This window comes from Eulemur rufifrons, chromosome 13 (assembly GCF_041146395.1).
Source record: "Eulemur rufifrons isolate Redbay chromosome 13, OSU_ERuf_1, whole genome shotgun sequence".
NCBI classification, from domain to species: domain Eukaryota; kingdom Metazoa; phylum Chordata; class Mammalia; order Primates; family Lemuridae; genus Eulemur; species Eulemur rufifrons.
The window spans coordinates 593,133-619,250 of NC_090995.1; the positions used below are offsets into that span (position 1 = coordinate 593,133).

A 26,118-nucleotide genomic window follows, 5' to 3' on the forward strand; every position below is an offset into this window, starting at 1 on the left:
TAGCAGTGGCTGTGACACTCAGTATTTTTTCTTTTAATATTTACCCGTTTTAAATAAGCCCAGCTTGTCACTGCCCTGCCACACAAGTCAGCTCGGGGGAGGCAGCCACTGCCGCGGTTTGGGGGTGTGGCAGAGGCTGGAACCCTGCCCAGAGCAGGGCTGCAGGGTCAGCAGGCTGCCGAGAGAGGAGGAGTCGGGCTCAAGCAAAGGTACAGGCAAAAGGCAACAAGGGGAAACAGCAGAGGCAGCCCCTGGGGAACATGCTGAGCTGCTGTGTGTCCCCCAATACCAGCCCCACATTGGGCTGGCGTATCCATCCAACTGAGATGGACTATGAGTCTGAGATCTCCCTGGCGGCAGCCAGGGACATGATGGCAGTGGCTTCTGCACCTGCTGCCATGGAGCCTGCTGAACTGGATTCTGGAGGTGGTGAGGGCCCCCACCTGCAGCACATCAGCGACAAGGGGATGCCCAAAGGTAGGGAGGCGGCACACCTCAGACACATCTGTGGCCTCTGCATCCCCCAGGGTTCCCTGGGAGGCATCCACTACCTCAGGCTCCTTCCTACCTGGAGCTGCTTTTCCAGGGGTGGGTACCAGGGATGAAGGCTGGCTCTGCCTCATGTCCCCACCCCTTATCTTTTCCCAACCTTATCTGGCCAGTTTCTTTCCTTCCTCCTGACCCAAATGCCCAGTTGCTGCCCCCTCTATCCATTCCCCAACCCCACATGGGAGCCTGCAGCCCACACCTCCTTTGGTCTGTAGCTGTCTTCATCATCCCACAGGAACTGATAAATCTTTTTGGTATATTCTCTCCCATTTCTCAATGAACATTCAACTACCCCCATTTATGGAGTATTCATCCCATTCTCCATCCTTCCCCATCCTAAGTGAAGGAGCCAGGGAAGGGCCTCATTGTTCCTTCCTCCCACCCATTAAGGTAGCTGATTCTCAGGATAGTTCACACCCAAATATTTGAGGATTTCTTATTTAAATTCAAAATAGAATTTGACATAGGAGACTCTGTACGGTATTCTTAATACGGGGTTTCTGTTGCCTTGATGAAAGCTTTTTTTTTTTTTTTTCCTTCCAACTATAATTCAAACACAAAGAAAGAAATTTGGGGGCTGCTTAAAATAACTGAAAAGTGTGAAATGTTATTGCCAGAGCTGCAGAATTTTTTTTAATATGAAGTAGTTTACCCATGGATTTGTGATTTCTTTAAAATTCTAACTTTGACACAGATATATATTCAGTGATTTAAGCCTTAATTTTCCTGCTCTAAAGGAGAGGTGGTGTAAAGGTTTGGGAGTTAAAATGCCAGACCCTGCCTGTAAAAGACTGTTTCCATGGCTTCCCTCCTCCGGCCCCCAGTAGAATCCTGTTCAAAGATAAGAATGTTGAGGTAAAAGTTCTTAAGACTCTAAACCACTTGGAGGAGGGAGATGGGAGGGAGAAAAGGAAGAAATATTTGAGTTTTTTTTTTTTTACTTTTTTTTATTTCAGCATATTATAGGGGTACAAAAGTTCAGGTTATGTATATTGCCCATGCCACCCCCACCCTGCTGAGTCAGAGCTTCAAGCGTGTCCATTCCCCAGACAGTGCACATCACACTCATTATATAGGTATACACCCATCCCCTCCTCACCCCCACATCTGCCCGACACCCAATTAGTGTTATTCCCAAATGTGTACTTGAGTTTTTACTTCTAGAATTTTGAAAAGAGATGAATCTAGGTAAAAATAATTTAGGATAACAAGGTGGTTTGTGAATAAAAACTCAGTGCTTTGAAATAGAAAACATTGTATCACAAAGATGTTTACATGTGGCTGGCTTATTTGTTTCATTTACATGCCAGTGGCTTCATTTCTATAGAAGAGAAGCCTTAGAGCTCTTCTATTGAAACTTTCATTAGACTCTTAATTCACTTAAAAGTTAGAATAATTAAGCCTCATGACATGAGAGATGTGCCTTTGCAATTGGGAAGTGCTGTACTCACTTTTCAGAATATTCAAAAATTGCAAAAGAATGAACAAATATATTATGTGAATTAATTGATTGTACCTTTATACACAAAGCATGTAAGTACTTGTGAAAATTTTTGCTCTGCTTGGTGGTTTAAAATAAGCCTGTGAGTGATTTTACAAAACAGTTAGTGGATGGGTAGCATAGGATGAGAGTCCAAAATGGTCTCTTTACATCATTCTTTAGGATGTACAACACATTTTCATGTACATCTTATTTGGCCCTTCCAAATACAAATAAAGCCTATGTATATTCTCTCTATATTTCTGATGAAGAAACAAGGACTTAAAGATCTGAAATGACTGTGTAAGACAGCTACTGAACCACACAAAAGTTCTAAGTTCTCAGACTGGCATGGAGGTGGCAGATATGCCAACTTTGGTTCTCAAAAAATTTTAAAAGCAGAGGAATGCATCATATTAATATTTTACCCAGCTATTTTTTTAAAAAAAAAATTTTAGTGACAGATTTTGCTATCTTGCTCCTCCTGGCCATGAACTCCTAGCCTCAAGCAATCCTCCCTCTACAGCCTCGAAAAGTGATGGGATTACAGGTGTGAACCACCATGCCTGGCTTGCATTGTTAGAAAGTACTTAAGTGTATAGCAATGGACTTGTAAAATAAACTGGTACATCCACACAAAGCAGTTCTATGAGCTATAAAAATAATAATATCTCTCTTTACTGCTATGGAGTCATCACTAGGATGATATATGAAAAAGCAAGGGGGAGAAGATACATTAACTTACATGAAAGAAAGCAGGGGAAATATGTGTTTGTTTATTTAAAAAAAGAAAAAAAACACTGAAAGGAATTTTTTTGTGTGTGTGTGACTGTTTTTCTCTCAACTTTAGTAGGTAGCCAAAGTGAATAATTGCCCAAGTTATTGTTTTGGTATAGGTTTTCCAATGAATGTCAAATATTTACTTTTTCCTTTCGAGTTAGTGAAACTTTTGTTTTTTAGTTTATTGTGCGTTATATAGTATATATATTGCTCTTGCATTTCATTCACTCCTCACAATGTTTTGATTTAGGTAGTGGAGAAATTATACCTGTTTTACATACGAGAAGACAGGCTCTGAGAAGTATAAATTGAGTTTCCAAGATTTTAAATAAGACTTGGTAGATCAAGAACGTAATTTCCAGACACATGGACTATAGGAACAAAATTAATAGAATGACTTACATGGGCCTCTTTGGATATTACATTTTTTTTCTCACCTTTTTTAGTGTATTAAAGTAATTAAGCTTTAGGGTTAAAACAGTAACATTAGATAATAAATGAAACAGAGGTACCAGTAACACAGAAATGTTCTTCAAAGTCTAAGAAATGGAGGTAAGTGCTCTTAAGGAATATATGAAGGAAGAAAGGCATAGTACAGTATATGAATAGTCACAGCTCAGTCACAGTCACTAAAACAAATTGAGGATTAAAAAAGTTAAGGCAAGACTGAGAGTTGATGCAGAGACAGATAAAAGATTGAGAGACTTAAAATATTTGTGTTATGGGCCATAAAACTAATACAATGTGCAGTATAGGGATGACAGAGCAGGTCAGTAAATGCAGTGAGCCTTTACATAAATGGGTGACCAGCAGTTGGCCCAGAAACTGCTTCTATTTAATTGGGATATACTGCAATCAATGTTGAACTCAATATCTTTCTCTGAAATGTGCTGGTTCTTTGATTAATTTCTTGGTCACTGCCCTCCCCCTTTAATATTTTGCAAGGAAAATTATTTCTTGATAGTTTACAATTGTAAAATTTTAACACTGTTGGCCTTTAATAATGCATTTCATTTATTCTAAGGTATATATATTTTTACATTTTAACATCTGTGCAATTGAGATGGATCTTACAACTAATAGAATCTTAGAGGAAAAGCAGTATTCAATGTCAGTGAGGTGTTTTATGGGACTTTTTCCTCTGAGGGATGTTTACATTAATTAGTTTATTTTTTTCCTCTCATGACAACTTTTATTATCCCATATGATGGCAAAGTTTGTCTTATGGGAATTCAATAATCTGTTTTGTAGTCTCACTTAAGTAGGAGATTATCCCACTTTGGTGACCTGCAGGAATAGGTAGGGTGAAAATTTTTTAGAAGCCCTTCTATAACCTGCTCCAGAAGATAATTTTGATGAATCCCCAAATTAACCATGCTGTGGGAAGAAAAACATGTGAGTTTAGCTTTGGATATTGAGGGCAAAATTAACTCACTTTCTGTCATGAAAGTGTTCCTGTAGATTAGAAAATTAAACTTTTTATGCAGCCTTCTTAAGTCTGCCGTGATGAATATCCCAGATACATCACAGCTAAATAAAGGAGTTCATTTATTGAATGGAGTTAAAATTAGCCTTTGATTATCTAAAGAATGCTTGCCAAAAACCACCCTCTTTGTTTTAGCATATTTGATATATTGAGCTGGTGTCTGACAGTAATTGGCCACAGCATCACTTGCTACTTGAGACTGATCCTGAAATGTGCTAGTCATATCAGCATAGAGGAGGGTGATAGTGTTCCTATTTGAGAAGTACAAGGAGGAGGTCATGTATACGATTCATCTACTAGTTGCATCAGATTATTTAGGTACAAGTTTAAAAAAAAGAAGTTGCATAGCCTAGTTTTAGTCTACATGTATGGAAAGATTCAACCACGTTGCATTTCCCAGTAGAATTTTTATATTATTGCCATTATATTTCTTCATATTTATTACTACAGACTTCTTCCAAGACTGCTAAAAGTGATTAAAATTAATGTGTAGCTATTTTTTAGACAGAATCTCACTCTATCATCCGGGCTGGAGTGCAGTGCTGTAATCATAGCTCACTGCAGCCTTGAACTCATGGGCTCAGATGATCCTCTTATATCAGCCTCCAAAAGTGCTGGATTACAGGCATGAGCGCATATGCCTCTAGTCACAATGTGTAGCTGTTTTTAGAAGAATCTTTTTCATTCTTCTAAATTATCACGTCTTTTTCCTCTTCTTCCTCCACAGATTTAACTTTGGAATCAAATCCAGCTGACCATCCAAGGGCAGGAGCAATTTTTCTGAGAAAATCTAAAATGGATGGTAAGACACTATTTTTTTCCTCCAAGAAAAGACTAAAAACTGTTTCTGTTTTATGGAATGCCTTATAGAAAGTATTTAGAAGAACTCATAATTACTTTAAAATTTTCAACTTTTCTTTTATTCACCTGTCATTTTGACATTTGATACACTTGCCTCTAGTTGTCACTGTTTCACTGAGAACATCTAGACTTTCTGTTTATACAGTTTGCCACCTCTTTATGAACACAATAGGCCCCATGATTTAGAAGTGGTCATAGATTTATCCCCATCTCTCCATATTTCTTTACCCTTCTTGCCCTGCTCCAAAGAACACACTTTAAAGATGAACTGTAGGATTTAGCCTGCAGTTTGGTTTTTATTTGAACAAATGAAAAAAACTCAGTTGTTTACATGTGGGGATTGAAACTGTGATTTTGGCCCCTTTTGACACAGTGATCTGACCAGATGATCCTGTCACATCCACATCTGTCCTGCTCAGACATTTAAGCTATTGGAAACCTTTTCATCCTAGTGTAATATAAACATGCGCTGAGGAATTTCCCAGAGGTTGGCCTCAGCAAGTGAAACTACTGCCAATTTTCCAAGTCCTGCTTGTTTTAGGATGAGAATCAGAACCCTAGGACTGTTCTGCACTCCTGCTTATTTACCTGAATGTTATGTTAAATCTTAGTTTATTTGCTAAAAAGCCATCTACAACCAGGTTTTTCAGTTGATCTCAACAGCAAGAATACAAGAATGAGGGTTGTATTACATAAGAATATTAGAAGTCGGCCTCTCCCACGGGTCATAGGAGCTGCAGCGACTGTAACGCAGATCGACCTGGCTCCGGCCTCCACCGCTTTGGCCCCAGGCCCGGTCCCCTGGTCCCGGCTCCCACAGCGCCGCCCACTGGGGCCACCCCCGCCGCAGAGAGCAAGGCCAGCCCCGCAGGGAAGGCAGGGGGACCCGGGGCGGGAGCCCTGGCTGGGGGCAGGGGGCCCTTGGCTGCGCGGGCGGGACCAGCCCAGCGGGGCGGCTCAGGTGTGGGCGGGCGGCGCGCGGTTCACCTGCTGCGGAGCGCGGCGGGCGGGGACGCGGGGCCTGCGGGGTCCAGCCCGCCTCTGCTGGACTTCTTAACGCAGCGGGAGGGTCACTCGCCCAGGGTCCCTGATGCAGCGACTGGCTACTGCCTGGACCCTGCTGGCTTTGAGGCCTCAGACCCACACATAATTCGGCTCATCCCCCAGCTGCCCAGAAATTCATCCCAGATATTGCCAAGGATGCCCTACAGCTCTGCAAAATGAAGGGCCCAGCCTCGGGCAGCTCCCGGAGCAAGAGCAAGGACCGCAAGTCCACTGGAACCGCGGGGGACCTGGCCCTGCCCTCAGCGAGTATGGCACCCATGCGAAGAAGCCCCACACTTCACCTGGGCCACCTGGCCTAAATGGACCTGTCTGTCCGATGTCCCCACACCTGCCTGTTTTCATAATAAACTGGATTGTGACCAAAAAAAAAAAAAAATGCAGCACAATAAAAAAAATAGGGGTTTCTTTTTTTTTTTTTTTTTCCCTATCCTTCAGAAATGGGGTGTCTGTCTATACTGCATTTCCATAGTTCGTGCGTACTTTGCCTGTCTTGAACCAATCATTTCTGGTTAGGATCTCTGTATTTCTCCGTTTCTTGCAGAGCCACGAGCTTCTCTCATGTAGAGTGTGTGGAGGCAGAAGAAAACTATCCCGTCCCCGTCTCTTCAGTGGTGAGAAATGTGTGCCTAAAATGCCATCCAGCCTCAGAGGAGGAGGCCGTGTGGGAAACAAAGTGCAGCCAAAGTCCCTCTTGGAGCATTTACTCTTCTGACCTTTGTTACAACAAAATTATTTTGTGTTCTGTAGGTACCATGTTCAATGCAGGTAGCGCACTCATTTTAAAATTTCAATGTCAGCTAGGTTACTTTCCAGTTATGTAAAGACCAATTTATTTTTCATTGACATATTAGTAGATCACCAATAAGGATGCTTCCAGGGATTCAGATGCATCTAGGGATTGGTGCCTGACCAGAGACTGGTTCTTAAGAGCTGTCCGCTGTTGGATACTGGTAATTAAAGTAAGCTGTGTGTCAATGTAGAATTAGAAGGTACTACTGGGTAGTGGTTCAAATATGCAACAGGTTTACTTTTTGATTAGCTAAATTTCTCATCTGGCCTAATTTGTTTTGCTCTTTTGTACATGGGGATTCCTTCATTTGTATGTAATAGATTTTCATTTATTTCTTATTTATTTATTTTGAGACAGGATCTTCCTCTATGTGACCCAGGCTAGAGCGTAGTGGTGTCATCATAGCTCACAGCAACGTCAAATTCCTGTGCTTGAGCAATCCTCCTGCATCAGCCTCCCAAGTTGCTGGGACTACAGGCATGCCTGGCTAATTTTTCTAATTTTTTGTAGATATGGGGTCTCCCTGTTGTTCAGGCTGGTCCCAAACTCCTGGCCTCAAGTGGTCCTGCTGCCTCGGCCTCCTTTGCAAAGTGCTAGCAGTACAGGTGTGAGCCACTGCACCTGGCCTGCATATAATAGAATATCTGTTAAATCAAAAAGTATAACTAACATATTAGATTTTACTTTATGACATTCATCTTGTGAGGTGATTTAAATTATAAATTTTGCAGAAAATTATTTTTAAAAGAATGGAATTTTATCTGATTTTGTATATTGGTAATTCATCAGATAATTAGCAACTACTTTTATTCTATGACATTTGTATCAGAATTGATCAGTTTTGTTATTTTGAGGGCAAGAAAAGAGGAAGAGCAACCATTTAAAGCATGAAAGTAAACAGTTGAAAAATTAAGACATTAATAGTTTGAATTAAAAGTATGTCTTTCAAGATTCCTTAAAAATATAAAGGAGACCACATACTGTTAGCGTGGAACTCTTTTTTGTGGACTTTCTAAATCTCTTCTATTTTCCTAAGTATCAAATTTATGTGGAAAAACCTTTGACTGAGTGGTGCCAACGTTTTAAGGCTTTCTAACATTTCAGCTAAATTTCAATAACTTGGTTGTGGTACAAAGATCTGCCTTAAACATTTTTGCCTTAATTATTTAAACTTATTTTTTAATCAAAGTAACAGTGATAATAGGTAAGTCCATTTTTAGCGCTCTCTGCTGATTTCCCGTCATAGCAGGTAAAAGCTGAGCTTCCTCACTCCACCGTGACCTTATTTCCCTCCCTCCATTTCCATGACATGTATCACATTTTGTATTAAATCAGTAATTAATATTTGCATTATGATGACTATGCAAATATTGTTTGTTGCTGAGTCATACAGTTTTCTTGCTGTTCTTCTTCTGCACACCCTTCATTCTTTCCCTTAAATATTTCTGAAATCTCAGCACCTCACTTCTCCCAGACAATCCCCTTTTCTTAGCCTACATTAGCTCACACAACCAAATAAGTAGTCACCGGCTGGTCTCCCTGCTTTCACAGCCTTCTATTTCTTGTGGAATTTTTTTCCTGACTACATTTATTTGCCTGTTTTCTAACAGCTATTAATCCCCCAAATTTTGTGACATTTGTCACATGCCCATCTAAATATTTTCCATCTACTAAAACATATCTGTTTCATTTTTCTCTTGGAGACAACTCCTCTCAGCCTTTTGTCATTCTCCTCCAGTATGGACTGCTTTGTTTTGCTAGTCCTGCTTTGTTAGACTGTTTTTCTGGGACATCTCTTTGAAGTCCTCTGGGCTCTCACATAATGGCTCTCTTGTGTGGGCTCCCCTATGCCATAGGTTCTGTGTTTCCCGTGTCTTGTTATACTCCTTGAGGGTCTTTTGTTGTTTTGTTTTTGAGATAGGGTCTTTCTCTGTTGCCAAGGCTAGAGTGCAGTGTCATCATCCTAACTCACTGCAACCTCAACACCCTGGGCTCAAGCAATCTTCCTGTCTCAGCCTCCCAGGTAACTGAGACTACAGGCATATGACACCACACCTGGCTAATTTTTAATTTAATTTAATTTTTTTTTTTATTTTTTGCAGAGATGGAGTCTTTCTTTGTTGATCAAGCTGGTCTCAAGCTTCTTTCCTCAAACAATTCTCCTACCTTGGCTTCTCAAAGTACTGGAATTACAGGCTTGAGCCACCTCACCTGGCCATAATCCCTAGTTTTACTGGAGCACATTTCCCCAGGAAAGGGCACATGGGCAGACATTCTTAGAGATCTAGCCTGTCTGAAAATCCCTCCCATTTGATAGAACATGTAATTCTAGGTTGAAACTAAATTTCATCGTCTGAAGACATTTCTCTATTGTGTGCTCAATTTAGTGTTGTCCTTGAATCTGTTGCCATTGTGTGATATATTCTATGCAACCAATTTCTCATCTTCCCCCCATTCCTTCTCTGAAAGAATTTTAGTGTAGTCTCTATCCCTGAGATTAATCCAATTTTGTAATATGGTTTGGGGGGGATTTTTTCATTTTATTGGGTCCACTAAGTTTGCAGACCATCTCTTCTAGAGAGTATTGTTTCCTTGCTATTTTTTCTGTTCCTGCTTTTTTCTTATATCCTTATTCAAATGTTGGGCCTCTTAGACCAGTATTTCTGCATTGATCTTTAATTATACCTCCACTTCTTTTCAGTTTGTCTTTTTGTTCTACTTCCTGGGGATTCATTGACTGTATACTCTAACACTTCTATTAAAAATTTTGTCTTTTTGAGAGTATTTTAAGAAATTTTTAAAAGTTTTTATTTTCTACTAAATTTTTACCACTTCTATAAATTCCTTTTTCCTGTTGTTTTGATCTCTCTTTTTGGAGCCTTCCCTCAAATGTGTGGTGGTGGTCCCTATATTTTTCTAATTGGAAACACCATGCATGAGCAAGACTTTTGTTAACTGATGGCTTTCAGTGTGAGGATTTGAAGGACAAGCCGGCTTTTCATTTGGGGGACCTCAGTGTATCACCTGAGGGTCTTTTCTCTAGGATAGTTCAGTCTCTTCAGAGAAAGAGCTCCCCACTTTCTACCTGGGGAGTGCAAGCTTGGCTACTTGTACATTTTTCAGTGAATGGACTTTTCCCATTTTCCAAATTTCAGCCCTGGTACCTCTGAGACTGGTACCTCTGAGCCCAGAAACACTCAGGTTTATAGCTCCAGGAATACACATCTAAATTCCTTATAAGATGGGGGCACAGGTGGAGATGGGGCTCTAACCACAGATTTTGAACTTTGTTGGCTTTTGTTTTGTTTCACCTGCCTCCCACAGTGCCATGTGCCTTCTGAATTCTGACACTGCCTTGAGTTCAATGCGGCTGTTCCAGTCACTCTCTGGGTGCACCAACGTTGTGCTTCCACACCAGTTACCACTCCTTTGTCATCTTTTTATCTCTCAATATTAAAAATCATCTGCTGTCAATCCTTTTTCCTCGTCTTGTATACAACCTTTATTTGATGCCTTTAATTCTAATGAATTTCAGGAGGAAGAGGAAATAAGTTCATGGTCCACCCATTAAACCCAAATTTAGAAGCTATATTTAAAGTATAAATCTAAGTTTAAATTCAATATAATTAATAATATTAGTTCAGGCAATTTTTAGTTATTCCTATAATAATCATATTACACTTTTCTACTAAACCCTCACTAGTAGTTGAATTCCAGCTCTGCACCCTGCCACGTGGTCCCATCACTGTGCAACATACATGGAGCTGTTTTCAAGAGTGCACAGTGTTAGATATCTTTAAGTGAATGAGAAGTCATCAATTCAAAAAAAAAAAAAAGAAAAGAAAAAAAAAAGAAAACACATATCCAAAGCCTGTCTTGTAAAAAAAGACAGAGAAAAAGTTTAGTTCACTTTTATTTTTTTAATGGGTTTAAAGTCAGAGAGAGTAGGCACAATGGAAAAAGTCAGTAGGTGGGGACAGGATTTCAGCGAGTACTTGATCTTTTATGGTAAGGCTTGGGTTGTGACTACTAGGTATTATTTTCTAGTCTTTGCTAGTCAACTTTAAATCTACTAAGTACCCTCTTTCCTTTCCTCTTAAAGACTATAAAATTCTATATTCTGGTATTTGTGCTGACTGAAGATAAATGCAATTCTCTGTCCCTGTCTATTTTGTGAATACCTGAAATAATATCTATGAACACTAAACTGTTGGTAGAGTTTTTGCTGTTTAAATATTTTTTAGTATTTGCATTTTATATCCTTAAGTTTGTCAGTATAGTTTGTTGCAATTGTAAGATGACAATGGTAAGGCTTTAGCCATAAAGGGCAATTGTCAAGTTTTCAAGCAAGATGAGGAGAATATTACCTGTTAGAAGCTATAATTGCTTTGCTCAGAAACTTAATTCTGCCACCCTCTAGTCTCAAGAGACAAAGGGATGCTCTTGATATTGAAAAGTTTGCATAGCTGAAATTACACGCACTTGCTGTACGTCTCTTGCTGTGTCCTTGTTAGCAGAGGGTTTTTACATCTATCTTTTTCTGATCATCTTGAAATTTGGGAATGGCCTGGTTGTGGGAAAAAATGAAGCAAGTAGAAATGGCCATTTTCCTGGCATGTTTAGAGTAAGGCTGGACTGATGGGGAAGTGTTTAATGTTTCTTTGGCTGGATCTAGCCAGTAGACCATAAGTTGCTGATTCACTAAATGAGGCCCCATAAAGTTGGTGATTCACTAAAAGTCACATCTAATTCAAAGTTTTAAAGGTTTTAGCATTAATATTTTCAGAGACAAACCATATACACTCATGACAGAAAAATATTAAAGAGAGAAAAATTGGAGAAATCATCATGTCAAGTTCTACAATCTAGTCTGCATTTTGGTCCATTTCCTCTCTGTTCTGTTTATTCTCATGTGTATGTTTTTCATAACAACTAACTTTTGTTATGGTGTAGTGTATGCCACATTGGCACCTAACAGTAGTGACCTTAAAAGATACCTTCTTCCACTGGGAATGAAATTATTTGAATGAGTTAGTTTTCATTTTTCATGCTGCATTTGTTTTTTGACATTATAAAAGTATACACATTAACACAGAGAGTGAATGTGTATACATTAACTGGATAGGTTAAGAAACACAAAAGAGTTAGATATAATTAAAACATTTCTAACTTAAAGGAGAATTTGGCCCTCCAAATAGTAATACTTCTCAAAAATATAAGTCTGGGACTTTTTATTAATAAGGAATAAGTGATTTTGCAGTAGAAACAACTGAAACAAGCAAAAGGGTGTTAGATGGCGTGGATATTTCTTATTGTCGGTTACTGGCAAGTTTTAAATGCTGGGTACTTTTAAAGGCAACAAGTAGATCTCCCTGCCCTGTCTCTCATGTATTTGTGGGGACTACTGATAGGAGAATGTGACAACATGTTAAAAACTATTATATTAATAGGAGGAAAGAAGGCTCATCTGAATTAGTTTTTTAAATGCATTAGAATCATTGGTACTGTGTGGTTTTAAAGAACGCTGCTGTTTCTTCCAACTATTCAGTCACTGATATTTGGTTGCTAATTTCATTTTTTAAGGAAGACAGCTGTCTTAACATTGTTTAGGACATTTGATTATTTGACTGTTGCATTCTTTGCAACCAAATGGATACTTATAAAGTGTTTTAAACATAGTTTATTTTCTACAGGGCTCAAAAAGTTTCTTCTAACCTCTGATATCATTACAGATAAATTCTCACTAATTTGTGTCTGTAGCAAGATTTATCTTCCCAATTGTAACTGATTTTAAATAATAATTTGTCAAACACTTGTTCTCGCTAATTTGTCCCAAATTCTGTGCTCAGCAGCTGGAGGTAGAAGGAGTAAGAGTCCCACTTACCATGTAGAAGCTTGGTTTTTATGAGGGGGCCGTCCTGTAAGCAACTGTTACCATGTAACAAGTGGTGAAATAAACATATGAGTGTACACAAAGGGAAGAGTTTTGTGGTGTGGAGGCTGGCAAAGGTATCCTGGAAGGTAGGTGGGTCCAGTGTGCTGGGAAAGGAGGAAGGAAAAGGCATTCCAGCCAGAGAGCAGCAAGAGTGGGGCAGGAAAGTGTTGTGACATATGTCAAATAGCTCATAGAATAAAATTAATAAAATTTTGAAATCAGTGGAAGGTATTCTCTAAAGTTCTCATTTGAGTAATATAACGGCCATCTTATTTAAACATGAAGTGAAAGTTAAACTAAAAAAGTTGTTTTTGTCCTTCATTCTCTGGCTATGAAAGTCTTCAAGTAATAATTTTATCTTCCATTAAGAAAACAGGCCCAGGGAGACCTACAGTCCCCTCATTTGTTGGTGATTGAGCAGCCCTGGCACAAAGGGCCTGTGTCTCTAAAACATTTGTTTCATCACACTGTCTCCTGAACTAATACATTTATTGTGAGCAAATTAGTAAACTTTATATTAGGCTTTAATTTACCACAATAAATTTCTCTTATCCCAATATCATTGAAGGCATTACATTTTACTGAAATAAATAACTACTAAAATCTCAGTTTTTTTATTGCTTAAGAAAAAAACACTGGACTCTTTTTCTTTTATTTCAGCATATTATGGGGGTACAAAAGTTTAGGTTATGTATATTGCCCATGCCCCCACCCCCGCCGAGTCAGACCTTCAAGCCTGTCCATTCCCCAGAAAGTGAGCATTGCACTCATTATGTAGGTATGCACCCATCCCCCCCCAATATCTTCCCGATATCCAATTGGTGTTATTCCCAAATGTGCACTTAGGTGATGATCAGGGAATCCAATTTGCTGGTGAGTACATGTGGTACTTATTTTCTCATTCTTGGGATACTTCACTTAGTAGAATGGGTTCCAACTCTCTCCAGGAGAACATAAGAGATTCTATATCACTGTTATTTCTTATAGCTGAGTAATACTCCATGGTATACATATACCACATTTTACTAATCCACTCATGTAGTTATGGGCATTTGGGTTGTTTCCACATCTACGTCATTGTGAATTGTGCTGCTATAAACATTCGGGTGCAAATGTCTTTTCTACAGAATGTCTTTTGTTCTTTTGGGTATATGTCCAATAATAGGATTGCTGGATCCAATGGTAGGTCTACTTGAATCTGTTTAAGGTATCTCCACATTGCTTTCCACAGGGGTTGCACTAGTTTGCAGTCCCACCAGCAGTGTATGAGTGTTCCTGTCTTTCTGCATCCATGCCAACCTTTATTGTTTTGGGACTTTTTGATAAAAGCCAGTCTCATTGGAGTTAAGTGATATCTCACTGTGGTTTTGATTTGCATTTCCCTGATGATTAGAGATGTTGAGCATTTTTTCATATGTTTGTTGGCCATTCTTCTATCTTCTTTTGAAAAATTTCTATTCATTTACTTTGCCCACTTTCTGATAGGGTTGTTTGATTTTTTTCTTAGTGATTTTCCTGAGTTCAGGATAGATTCTAGTTATCAGTCCTTTGTTGGATGTGTAGCATGTGAAAATTTTTTCCCATTCTGTAGGTTGTCTGTTTATTCTCCTGACTGTTTCTTTGGCTGTGCAGAAGCTTTTTAATTTAATCAGGTCCCATTTAGTTATTTTTGTTGTTGCTGTGATTGCCTTTGGGGTCTTTCTTCATAAATTCTTTGCCTAGGCCAATGTCTTTAAGAGTCCTTCCCACATTTTCTTCTAGAATTCTAATAGTTTCACACCTAAGGTTTAAGTCTGTTATCCACCATGATTTAATTTTTGAGAGAGGTGAAATGTGTGGGTCCTGTTTCAGTCTTCTACATGTGGATATCCAGTTTTCCAAGCACCATTGATTGAATAAGGGTTCTTTTCCCCAGAGTATGTTTTTGTCTGCTTTGTCAAAGATTAGATGGCTATATGAGGATGGTTTTATATCTGGATTTTCTGTTCTGTTCCACTGGTCTGTGTCCCTGCACTTGTGCCTGAACTCTTATTTTAAACTTTTAAAATCATTTATAAATGGAACTCACAGTAGATTCTTGCTGGATTTGACTATAGGTATTATATCAAAGGCAGCATTTTATAACCCATTCTTCAAACATTGTCTGTGGAAGTTAAGAGCCTTTAGCGGTTTCCCATAGAGCCACACATAGATACCACACAGGCAGTTTATGGAGTATAAGAAATATCTTAATGCTTTATCACTTGAAATTTTTAAAAATTTTTTATTAATACATAATGATTGTACATATTCATGGAGTACATGTTATATTTTGATACAAGCATATAACATATAATGATCAAATCAGGGTAATTGGGACATGATTCACCTGAAACATTTATCATTGCTTTATGGTGGGAACATTTGAAGACTTCTAGCTATTTTGGAATATAATAAATTATTGTTAACTATAGTTGCCCTATTGCACTATTGAACACTAGAACTTTTTCCTTCTATTTTACAGTATTACCCATTAACCAACACCTCTTCATTACTCCTTCCCACCACACTTGCCAATTCACTACCTCCATGAGATCAATTATGTTTAGGTCCCATATGGAAGTGTGAAAATGAAATATTTGTCTTTCTGTGCCTGGCTTATTTCACTTAATATAATGTCCTCCAGATCTATCCATGTTTCTGCAAATGACAAAATTTCCTTCTTTTTCATGGCTAACTAACACTCCATTGTGTACATACGCCACATCTTTCTTATCCATTCTTCCCTTGATAAACACTTAAGCTGATTCCACATTTTAGCCATTGTGAATAATGCTGCAATAAACACCGAAGTGCAAATATCTTCTGGTTACATTTTATGTCTTTGCCTCACCCAAGCGAGGTTTAGAGGCATGCCCTTCCCCTCTACAATGCTCACCGTGTCCATGTCCATTAGTTGTGAGTTTACTTCCCCTAGTCCTCTACTCCATGGAGAATATTACCACCGTTATCACTTGACATTTTAAACAAAGCGAAAACCACACTTTTATAGGTTTAACTTACTGTGACATGTTCTTCTGTTTCTTTTTTCCCTTCAGGTATCTCCAGGGCAGCTTATTAGAAAGGACAGCTCATGCTCAATGGTGTGTCTAGAAAACAATACAGTCAACCAGCCTAACCCTAGAACAACAGTAAAATAGTGAGTACAACTAGGCTGCCAAGGGCAGAGTGACAGACCCCCTTATACTAAAAGCATCCCAGCCATCCTCAGTCATTTCAGCCATTTGGCGCTGCTTTTTCAGGGATCAGTTTGAGAAATTGACATCAATTATATATTAATTTCAAGGGACTAAGTATGAATTTTCAATTTCTGTTTTAATCTTAGACTGTGTAGAGGAAGGGAAAGCCAGTTACCAAATGAGCAGTTCCAAAAAAAATGTAGCTCTTTATTTGATGTATTTACCTTAAGATAATGTCGAGCATAACGAAAAGGAGAGGTTTTTTTTATTGGAAGTTTCTGAAGAAAAAATAGTTCTTTGTGAGTTATAGGCCTGAAGTAATGTATACTACTTTGGAAACTATTCTTGGAAGAAGGAACAGCTTGTCTGATATTGGCAGCAAAACGTATCTGCATTGAAATATACCTAATCAAGCATGAGCACCTTTGAGGTGCACAATCACAGATATACTTTCAAAACACCCTAAGATGAACCATTCAAGTTTATTTAAAAGGCATTAACAACAAAAGTAATCCCCATTGGGTTGTCCTTTGAACATTATTAACACATTGGATTACAAGTGCTGATTTTCAGAACACAGTTTGGAAAATGCTACTTTAGAATATCAATGTCCTTATCCCCATTTTTGCAGTTAAAAAAATACAATTAGCTTATAAACTTAATTTTGGTTCTAATGTACTAGTTTTTTGCTAATTAAGTTACCTGTAACTTCTATATTTAATTAAAACTTGCAAGTTTACACTCATAATAATGTCACTTTCCTCTTTCACTTATAACAATAGTCATGATCAAATTGTGTTTCAGATAAAACTGGACCCTGACTCTGCCCAAAGTCGTGGGTTTTGGTACCTTATTAACTAATCACTAAATGCTTTTGTTCAGACAAGGCCCTAAATCTATGAGTAAAAAACCACTCTACTTTGGCTAGAGTCCCAGCTTTTTTTAAATTCAGATGATTCTGATGTTTCCATATGTAATAAAAAAGTAGTCTCAAAGATTAACTTTGCTCAAACAAGTACATTTTATGCTTTTTCCCCCTGAACTTAGTCTAGTTTTTAGAAGTCTCCCTTTGGAAGTACAGTAAGTTTTAATTTGCTGTCATTAAGTTTTAGAAATGATCATATGACATATTCACTGTTGGTGAAAAAAAGGTTTCTTGAGCAAATTAACAGGGAAAATTGGCTTTTAGGAAAGATTTTGAAAAACGTGTGAGGGGGTAGTATTGCTTGTTCTCAGCGGGAGAGGTGAACCGTTAGATTCACTTATGCAACATTTTTCAAAATACGTATCTGCAAATATGCATCTTCCCACCTCCACCTTCCCTCCATGTCTAGGCACTCACAAGCCCTTTAGGGAAATGGGGAAGAATGTGAGGCAGAATTACATGAACAAAAGCATCCCAGGTGATTCTGATCTCAACCCTAACGCAATCATTCCCAACCTTTGCTGTACATTGGAATCACCTGGGAACTTTAAAATAATTCTGATGCCCAAGTCATAGCCAATGCCATCTAAGTCAGAATGCCTCAAGTTGAAAGTCAGGCTGCTTTAACGTTCTTCAGATAATTTCTGTGTGCAGTAAAGGAGGGACAATGCTGCTTACTTTGCATGTAGGAGGATGCACTGTTTCTATCGGTGGGACTTCGGGCAGGTCAGTTTTAAGCCTTGGTTTCCTTACCTGTAAAATGAGTTGAGTTAAATGTCCTGTGAGGTTGGGTGGTCTTTTCCATCTTATAACTTCAAATTCTGTGATTTTGAAATCAATTTGGAGACAAAACTGCTGGAAGCATTATATTAATAAAAGTGTTCATCTTATATGCTAATAATGTTACAGGCTTTTTAAAAAGTGCTAATAGTATATAGACCTACTTTTAAAAATCTGATTTGCCTTCCCTCAATTATTTTGAGCCTCATTTTAGACATTGGGGGCAAATGGAAACATATAATTTACCAAAGAGAACCCTTTGTTTTCTAACACACAACATCTGTGGATAACAGAAATACAGTAACAGAGTAAGTAGTCTCTGTTCATTAATATTTCATTTAAAATATTTGAGAAATACCTACCCTTAATATTATACTGTGCAGTATTATGCTGCACTGTTAATACTGCTTGTTTTGGGATAGTTATATCTGTCATTGATTTTGCACTTATATTTTCACACTTATATTTACTAACAAATTTTTCAATAATTATTGCAAAAGTGACATTTAATGATTTTATTTGATATAAAGCTCTTTCATTATTTACTTTTAGAGCTAAAATGGAAAACAGGAAGGTAAATGATAGTGAACTAAATCAACTGAAATTCAAGGCCTAACAACTTAAAGTAAACAAAATTGCTATATGAGTTAAATTTAAGCATGTGTACAAATAGATATAACTTTCACAGGATGAAAGATTCTATGGGTAGCAGAACAAATGACAGGGAAAATAAGTAATAATTAATATATTACAATAATCAACAGAAACCTGTCTTCTAACAGCATATTGCCTAGCATGTTGGCTCTCCTATTTTTGCTAAAAGCCAAAGAATTAAAACAAAGGGGAAAGTGCCCACACAGTACTGTTCTAAAGTGGAGAATTGTAGAGCCCCTGGGAATGTTCCCCCTACCACCTTTTAAAAATTGTCTTCAGACATAACAAATGATAAAAATCTGTTGTTAAAAATATTTTTTTCCTCCACAGTGTGACTTTAGTAATATATTACAACATAAATAACAGGTGAACTTTTTTAAACTATCTTGTTTTTCTGACTAATTATTTTGCATGATATCAAGTTTCGTAGTAGGTCATAACTATAGACATAAGCTGTAGAGTGCTTACTAGAGTACTGAAGCAAACCATTTGCAGCTCTTTTGATCCTTAAGATTCTTTTAGCACTTAAATTATTGAGGATCACAAAGAGTATTTTTTCATGTCAATTATATTGGCATTTACTGTATTAGAAATTAAAATTGAGAATTAAAAAAATATGCTTAGTTTAGTTTTCTCAACCTTGGGATCCTTGATATTTTGAGCTAGATAATTCTTTGTTGTGGAATGTGTCCTGTGCATTGTAGAATGTTTAGAAGCACCACTAAGAGCCAGCAGTAACTTCCCCCAGGTTGTGACAACAAGAAATGTCCCCTGGGGGACAAAATCACCCATGACTGACAACCACATTGTTAACATAAATAATATTTTTCACAAAAATAACTTTTCTTCTGCAACAAAAAATTGGTAAAAAGTGTGTTTTATTTACATTTTTGCAAATCTCTAGTGTCTGGCTTACTAGAAGACAGCTGGATTCTCATTCCTGTCTTTGCAATTTGTTTTGGAGAGACAATAAGATGATGACCTAGCCTCATGCAAATATATAGTTGGGAAAAAGGTGTATTTTTAAAGTTTTCAGATAATTATGTGGTTCTCTAATACTACAAAAAAACTCCACAAGTCCTAGTTCCTTAGTTACAATGAAGTTTTACATATCAATGGATTTGTGACATTAATATTCATTAATCTATATTGCACAATAAATGAATATTTTCCTCTCACTTGGAGGAAAGATTTGCTTTTGTTATTATCAGCACCAATCTTATAAAAACATTAATGTTCTGACTCAGGGGGATGGGGGTCGGGCGAGGGTATGGGGGTATAACTACATCATGAGTGCAATGTGCACTGTCTGGGGAATGGACACGCTTGAAACTCTGACTCGGGGGGATGGGGGTACATGGGCAATATATATAACCTGAACTTTTGTACCCCCATAGTAAGCTGAAATAAAAAAAAAATTAAGTATTGAAAAGCAGTCAGGTTCACAGTAGATGGTATAAGTTTTCCTTCTGCTGTAATCTTAGTACTATCTTTTGCTTAAAAGTTTGAGTTTTATTATTGGCAACAAATGCTTGTTATTTTCCTTGAAGTGAAAGTCTCACCTTGTTTATTTCTGAGACTAAAATTTGGTTGTACTTGCAAATAAAAATGGTGTTCTCTGAAAAAAGTGGTTTGTTCAGCTCAGAATTTAATCACAAGCACTTTTGCTTAACACAGCCATGCTGTAGCATGCAGGAGTGCTTTAAGTGAACATTTCACTTATTCTGAATATTAAAAAGGTCAAGATTTAATAACACCATTAACTTTTACTAATTCATAAAGAACATTCTTAAATAAAGGAGGCTTTTTTTTTTTTCCTGCAAGGGGGAGTGAAGAATAGAATGACTAGTGTAACTTGGTATCATTGCCTTGATTCATGCTGAGAAACCAACAGTTTTATCCATGTATACTTTTATAAGTCATTGCAAATGTCAGTGAATAAGCAGACAATGTCTTGTCATTCTTATAAGAACAGATTTGACCTTATGGGCCTCCTGGAAAAGGGTTTAGGAGATCTCCAGAGGTTGGCACACCACAATCGGAGAATCACTGGTTTAAGTGAGTGCTTTAAAATAATGCTCATATGTTAGTTCTATGAACTTTTAAAGTTCATTAAAGACGGTTCTCTTAAAATAAAAAAGGTATTTAAGTTTTTAACACAGACTACTTAAAAGAAACAAGAAATCCATGATAAGAATATAATAGAACTAAAGTGAGGAAAAACCTGGGATATCTGAATCTCATATTCAGATTCAATAAAGTTCTGAAGACTTTATTGCCCAACACCACTGCTTTGTAAAATGCTCTTTGTGTTCCAGTGCAAGGTTAGAGATGTGAAAATATATTTTGTTTATTACCATTACCTGTCAGGGAGGGTCAATACTTAAGGGCAACTCTGGCCGGTCACTGTAGAAGACTCCAGAGAACAGGACTTGATGTGCTGAGTAAAAAGAAGTCAGGAACCCTCTGGAGGACAGAAGCCGGGAGGAGAATTTGCAAAGCTGTTTGCTTTGTTGAAGGTTAGGCAGCTCCCTCCACTCCCCCTCACTCTCAGCAGATATTTTACTAAGATATTAACAATTCCTGGATTAATTTGTAAGTGAACATTGTTATTTTATAGAGATGCAAATAGATACTTTTCCATGAGAAGTTCACAGCCACTCACAGTAAGTATTACTTTTTTGGCGCTATATGTTTCTCTCCTAGAGTTGTGTTTATACCATACTGAAATCAAAATCATCATTCTTTAAGTCTTCCTCCCCAACTCATATGGTACATAATCATCTTATAAAAGGAGTGCTGTAAAAAGGATATGCGAGAGTAAGAACTGACTTGTAGGTTCATTTAATTATTGAGCTGAGTAAATGTACTATCCAAATACAAGAAAATGCATCTTTGTAAATGATAATTTTCAATAGCATCAAACGATATAAATATTTATCGTTAGTCCTAACATGAATTACCTCTACGAAAAGAATTAGAAAATAATTTATTTATTAAAATGGAGAAAACTAAAAATTCACTTCCTCAGGTTCATAGTGGCCACTTTTGTGTGCTCAGTACACACATGTGCCTAGTGACAATTGTACTGGACAGTACAGGATTACAGCCTGGTGGTTACAGAATATTAAAAATGTGTTTTTCAAAGTTTATTGCTGATAATAATGATATATGACCAATATAAGACTTTGAGGCTAAAAATAGCTTAAATTTCCAGAGGTTCTATCAGGAGGAAGTAGAAAGGAACATAAAAATTTTCTGAGCATGCTCAGTGCCAATTTCTTGGGCATGTCTAATGCCAGTTTCCAATGAATGGTGATGATCATTGAATCATTATAGTATTTAAGTTCTCAGTGTTTATATTTAAAAGACTAAAAGACATGTCACCCTACCAAAATCATTCTAAGGGATACAAGGGCAGAAATGTGAAAACTGATGTCTTAAGAGTATTTAAATTTTTTTCTTCAATAGATACTTATATTGCATCTTTTCTTCTTTCTGTGAGGAAATGTTCTGGAGGAATACTTCAAGCATGATCCCGAACACAAACTTATTTACACATATGTTCATATTCTTTTCAGTGACACAAAGGTAACAGCTCCAGGTGCATCGATAGCTTTTATAAGATAGTTCTTATTTATAAAGCACCTTTAGAAATAAAAGTAGATTCCTGAAATTAACATCTGAATTTTAAGGAAAAAATCTATCAAAGGAAAGTAAACACATGCATAAAAGTTTAATAATCATTATGGTTTAAGATGTTGCCATTGTTTTTCTCATCACAAAACAATTGCTATTAAGTACAGCAAGAGAGATTTCTGAATTCTCTCCCAACAACCCATTGCCCAAATGCACCTGTAGTGCACACACACACACGCACACACAGTATGTTGCGGGGATGGGGAGCAGTACTAAAACCATCTGCTCCATAGGCAGAGACTGAGTACAGTGTAGGTCTAAGCTGAGTCACAGACTACATTCCCCAGCTATTCCGAATGTGTGTTGTGACTGAGAACACCTTCCTTAAAGTCTTTGTTCCTTGGATCATGGGTGTTAATCTTTTCCTGATGACTTCTTGTGCCTGCTCAGGAAGTTGCCTAGGAATATGATACCAGAGGACTTGGACAAAGACTTTGCTAGTTAGCTTGCTAAACTATAGCTGTGTCCTGACAGTTGCATCATTTATGCAGAATTCCTGTGTTAAGTCTTCATCATTTGGAATAAGAAATCCTACTCAAGTACTTGGGATTGTTTTTCTCCTCCCCACAGCAAACCTGTAAAGAGAAGTCAAACTGCATGACTTAGAGGGACAGAATACTTAGGTCAGTACCTACTCCTGTAGCATCCAGCAAGGGTTTAGGAGAGGAGGCTTCTGCTGTGCACTTCAATAGAAACCCCTCAGTGGGCACTGGATCAGACACAGGCCTTTCCATGAAGCTGCAAGCCATCTGGGGACACTTAGCACCTGCTGGAGAGAAGCATGGGTGGTGCTTCCACATGCGGAGAGATAAGTGATGCAGGAGGGAGAGCTGGGTTGGGAGACGGGGAAGTTCATTGCAAACAGGGGAAGCTTGATGTGCCTATGAGAGAGCAGAGGGGTCCTGTGTAGTCATCATTTAGATATATGGGACTGGGGCAGGAATCTGAGCTAGCGGTAAGGAATGAAGAGTAAGAGTAGCTGTTCACATGTAGAGAAAGTCTATGGAATAAAAGTGGACAGAGTATAGATCTGTAAGGACTATTGTAATTTAAGGACAAGTGCCCAGAGGGGCAGGTAGAATGGGAGGAGGAAAACTAGGAGACAAGATAAAAGGTGACAAGATAAGAGAGGCTATGGTCATAATGCTAATGCTGCCAAGAAGTTGCTAAGTGATGGGGTAGAGGAGAGCACAGGTTGAACAAAGTTCTTGCCTTTATGAGCTTACGATCTAGTGAGGAAGAAATTAAGTATTTTTTCAGGTATACAAATATCCCAGGGGTGGGAAATACCAAGAAGACAAAGCAGGGAACGAGATACAGTGATTGCATGTGCTCACCATTTTAGGTAGAATCATCAGAAAGAGCCTCTCCCGAGAGGCCACATTTGAACAGTGACCTGACCAAAGTGAGGAAGGTAAGGAGCTCCGGCATTACACCCAGTGGAAAAAGTGGCAAGACTCTGAGACAGGAATGTGTTTCATGTGTGTTCAAGGAGGCCACATCAAGGTGGCCAGCGGGGTCAGAGTGAGGAATCAGGGAAAGAAGGAGGAGAGGAGGTCACATGGGCAATGCTGTAGCTCAGTGGTCCCCAAACTTTTTGGCACCAGGGACCATTTTCATGGAAGACCATTTTTCCATGGACTGTGGGGGTGGGGGCATGATGGTATTGGGATGATTCAAATGCATTACATTTCTTGTGTACTTTGTTTCTATTATTATTACACTTTAATATATAATGAAATATTTATACAATTCACTATAGGTTGTGAACCTTGTCGCTTTCAGGGCATGGAAAGAAGTTTGGTTTTTAATCCAGTTTGACAGTAACTTTTGGTAGATCTTGAGCAGGGGAGTGAAGTGCCTTAATTTAAGAGGTTATGCTGACTGCTCAGGGGAGAGTAGATCATAGTTGGGAGTCAGAATGTAGGCAGAGAAGAGGGTTAGGAAGAAACTCTGGTGATAAAACTGAGCAGTGACAAATGGTGGCTCAGAATGAAAAGCGGACAGACTCCTGATGGAGGAATTGCTCACAGGTTGGAGCAGGGTAACTCATGTAGGTATTTGCCCCAGCAACTAGTCAATGGCAATGCCCTTTCCATTATTAGGGCAGGCTTGGGGAGTTGGGTGTTTGGAAAAAGAGCTGTGCTTTAGAAGTGTGAGGACACGAGGGACCTTGGGAAGAGGAGTCTCAGGACAGTGACAGTTACAGGGGGCAGATGGAGTGGGTTAAGAAGAGACAGGAGAGAACGACACCAATCGGATTTCAGACTGAGGTTGGGGGTGGGGGGAGGGGATGGGTGTATGCCTACATGATGAGTGCCTTGCGCACCGTCTGGGGAATGGTCACTCTTGAAGGTGCTGACTCGGGGAGGGGGTGGGAGGAGGGGATGGGTGTATGCCTACATGATGAGTGCAATGGGCACTGTCTGGGGAATAGACACGCCTGGAGCTCTGACTCGGGGGGATAGGCGGTACATGGGCAACGTATGTAACCTGAACTTTTTACCCCCATAATAGGTGAAATAAAAAAAAAAAAAAAAAAAAAGAAAAAGAAAAGAAGAGACAGGAGATGAGAAGCTGGCACCAGAGCATGATTCTGTGAGCAAATGAGCGGAAACATCTCGGGAGTTGTGGGGAATGGGATGGGAACAAAGGGGACACATTCATCTTGGGGAAAATCTCTGGCAGAGAGGGGGAAAGTCTTCAAAGAGAGGTAATTGTTGGAACAGTGATCTGCAGAAGTGGGATGGGATTGACTGCATTGGTAGGAGAGTTAGCTTCAGTGAAAAAAAAAAATACATCTCTGGGCTGTTTTCAACATGATCATGATGAATGACCTTTTTCGTGTGTTGAATTCAGTTTGCTAATATTTTGTTGAGAATAATGCACCTATGTTTATTAGAGACACTGGCCTGTTGTTGTTGTTGTTGTGTCTTTGTCTAATTTTGGTATCAGGTAATACTGGCCTCATAGGATGAGTTTGAAAGTATTCCTCTACCTTCATTTTTTGAAATAGTTACAATAGGATTGTATTAATTTTTAAAAATGTTTTGTAGATTTCAGCAGTGAAGCCATCAGGTTCTGGGCTTTTCTTTGATGGAAGATTTTTTATTACTGCTTCTACAAGTATAATAAATATTTGTTAAGTATACATTAAAATATATTTAATATATTATCATAAATACATGTATATTTTAATATATTAAATACATTTATTTAATCAATATAAAATATAAATATGTATTATATATATTTTTTATTGCACCCTTGAACAATCTAATCTTTTTGAATGTACATGGAAATTTTACCAAAATTGAGCATATGATGAATGGGAGAGTAAGCCTTAAAAAATTCCAAATGATTTAAGTTGATTAGAGTGTACTTTCTTTACCTTAATATAATTTACCTAGAAAACCAGTAACAAAAATACTAGAAATGCCAAATTTCTTTGAACTTAAGCTAATTCTTTTAAAGCTGTTAATATATTACAGACAATGTCATATTTAAATAAGAAAATATGTACATCAAGTAGTTCAAGAAACTCCAAGAGAATAAACACATATTCATACCAACGCACATGATCATCAAATTGTTGAAAGTCAGAATTTTGAAAGCAGCTAGACAGAAGAGAATCATCCTATACAAATTATTCTCAATAAGATTAGCAGCATATTTCTCATCAGAAACAAGGTCTGAAGGGAGTGAATATCATTTGTAAAGTGCTGAAAGAAAAAATATATCAATATAGAATTTTATATCCAACAAAGCTATCCTTTTTCATAAACGGAAAAAGCTATTGAGATATTCAAAGATGGATAAAACTTAGGAGGTTCTTTGCTAGTAGACCTGCCCTACAAGGAATGCTGAAGGGAGTCCTCTGGCCAGAAATGAAAGGA

The 26,118-nt window shown here is 38.0% G+C and overlaps 1 pseudogene; it reads left to right on the forward strand.

The window, feature by feature from the left end:
• Positions 1-260: 260 nt before the first annotated feature.
• Positions 261-25,195, forward strand: LOC138393910 (transcription initiation factor TFIID subunit 10-like; annotated as a pseudogene).
• The last annotated feature ends 923 nt before the right edge of the window (positions 25,196-26,118 follow it).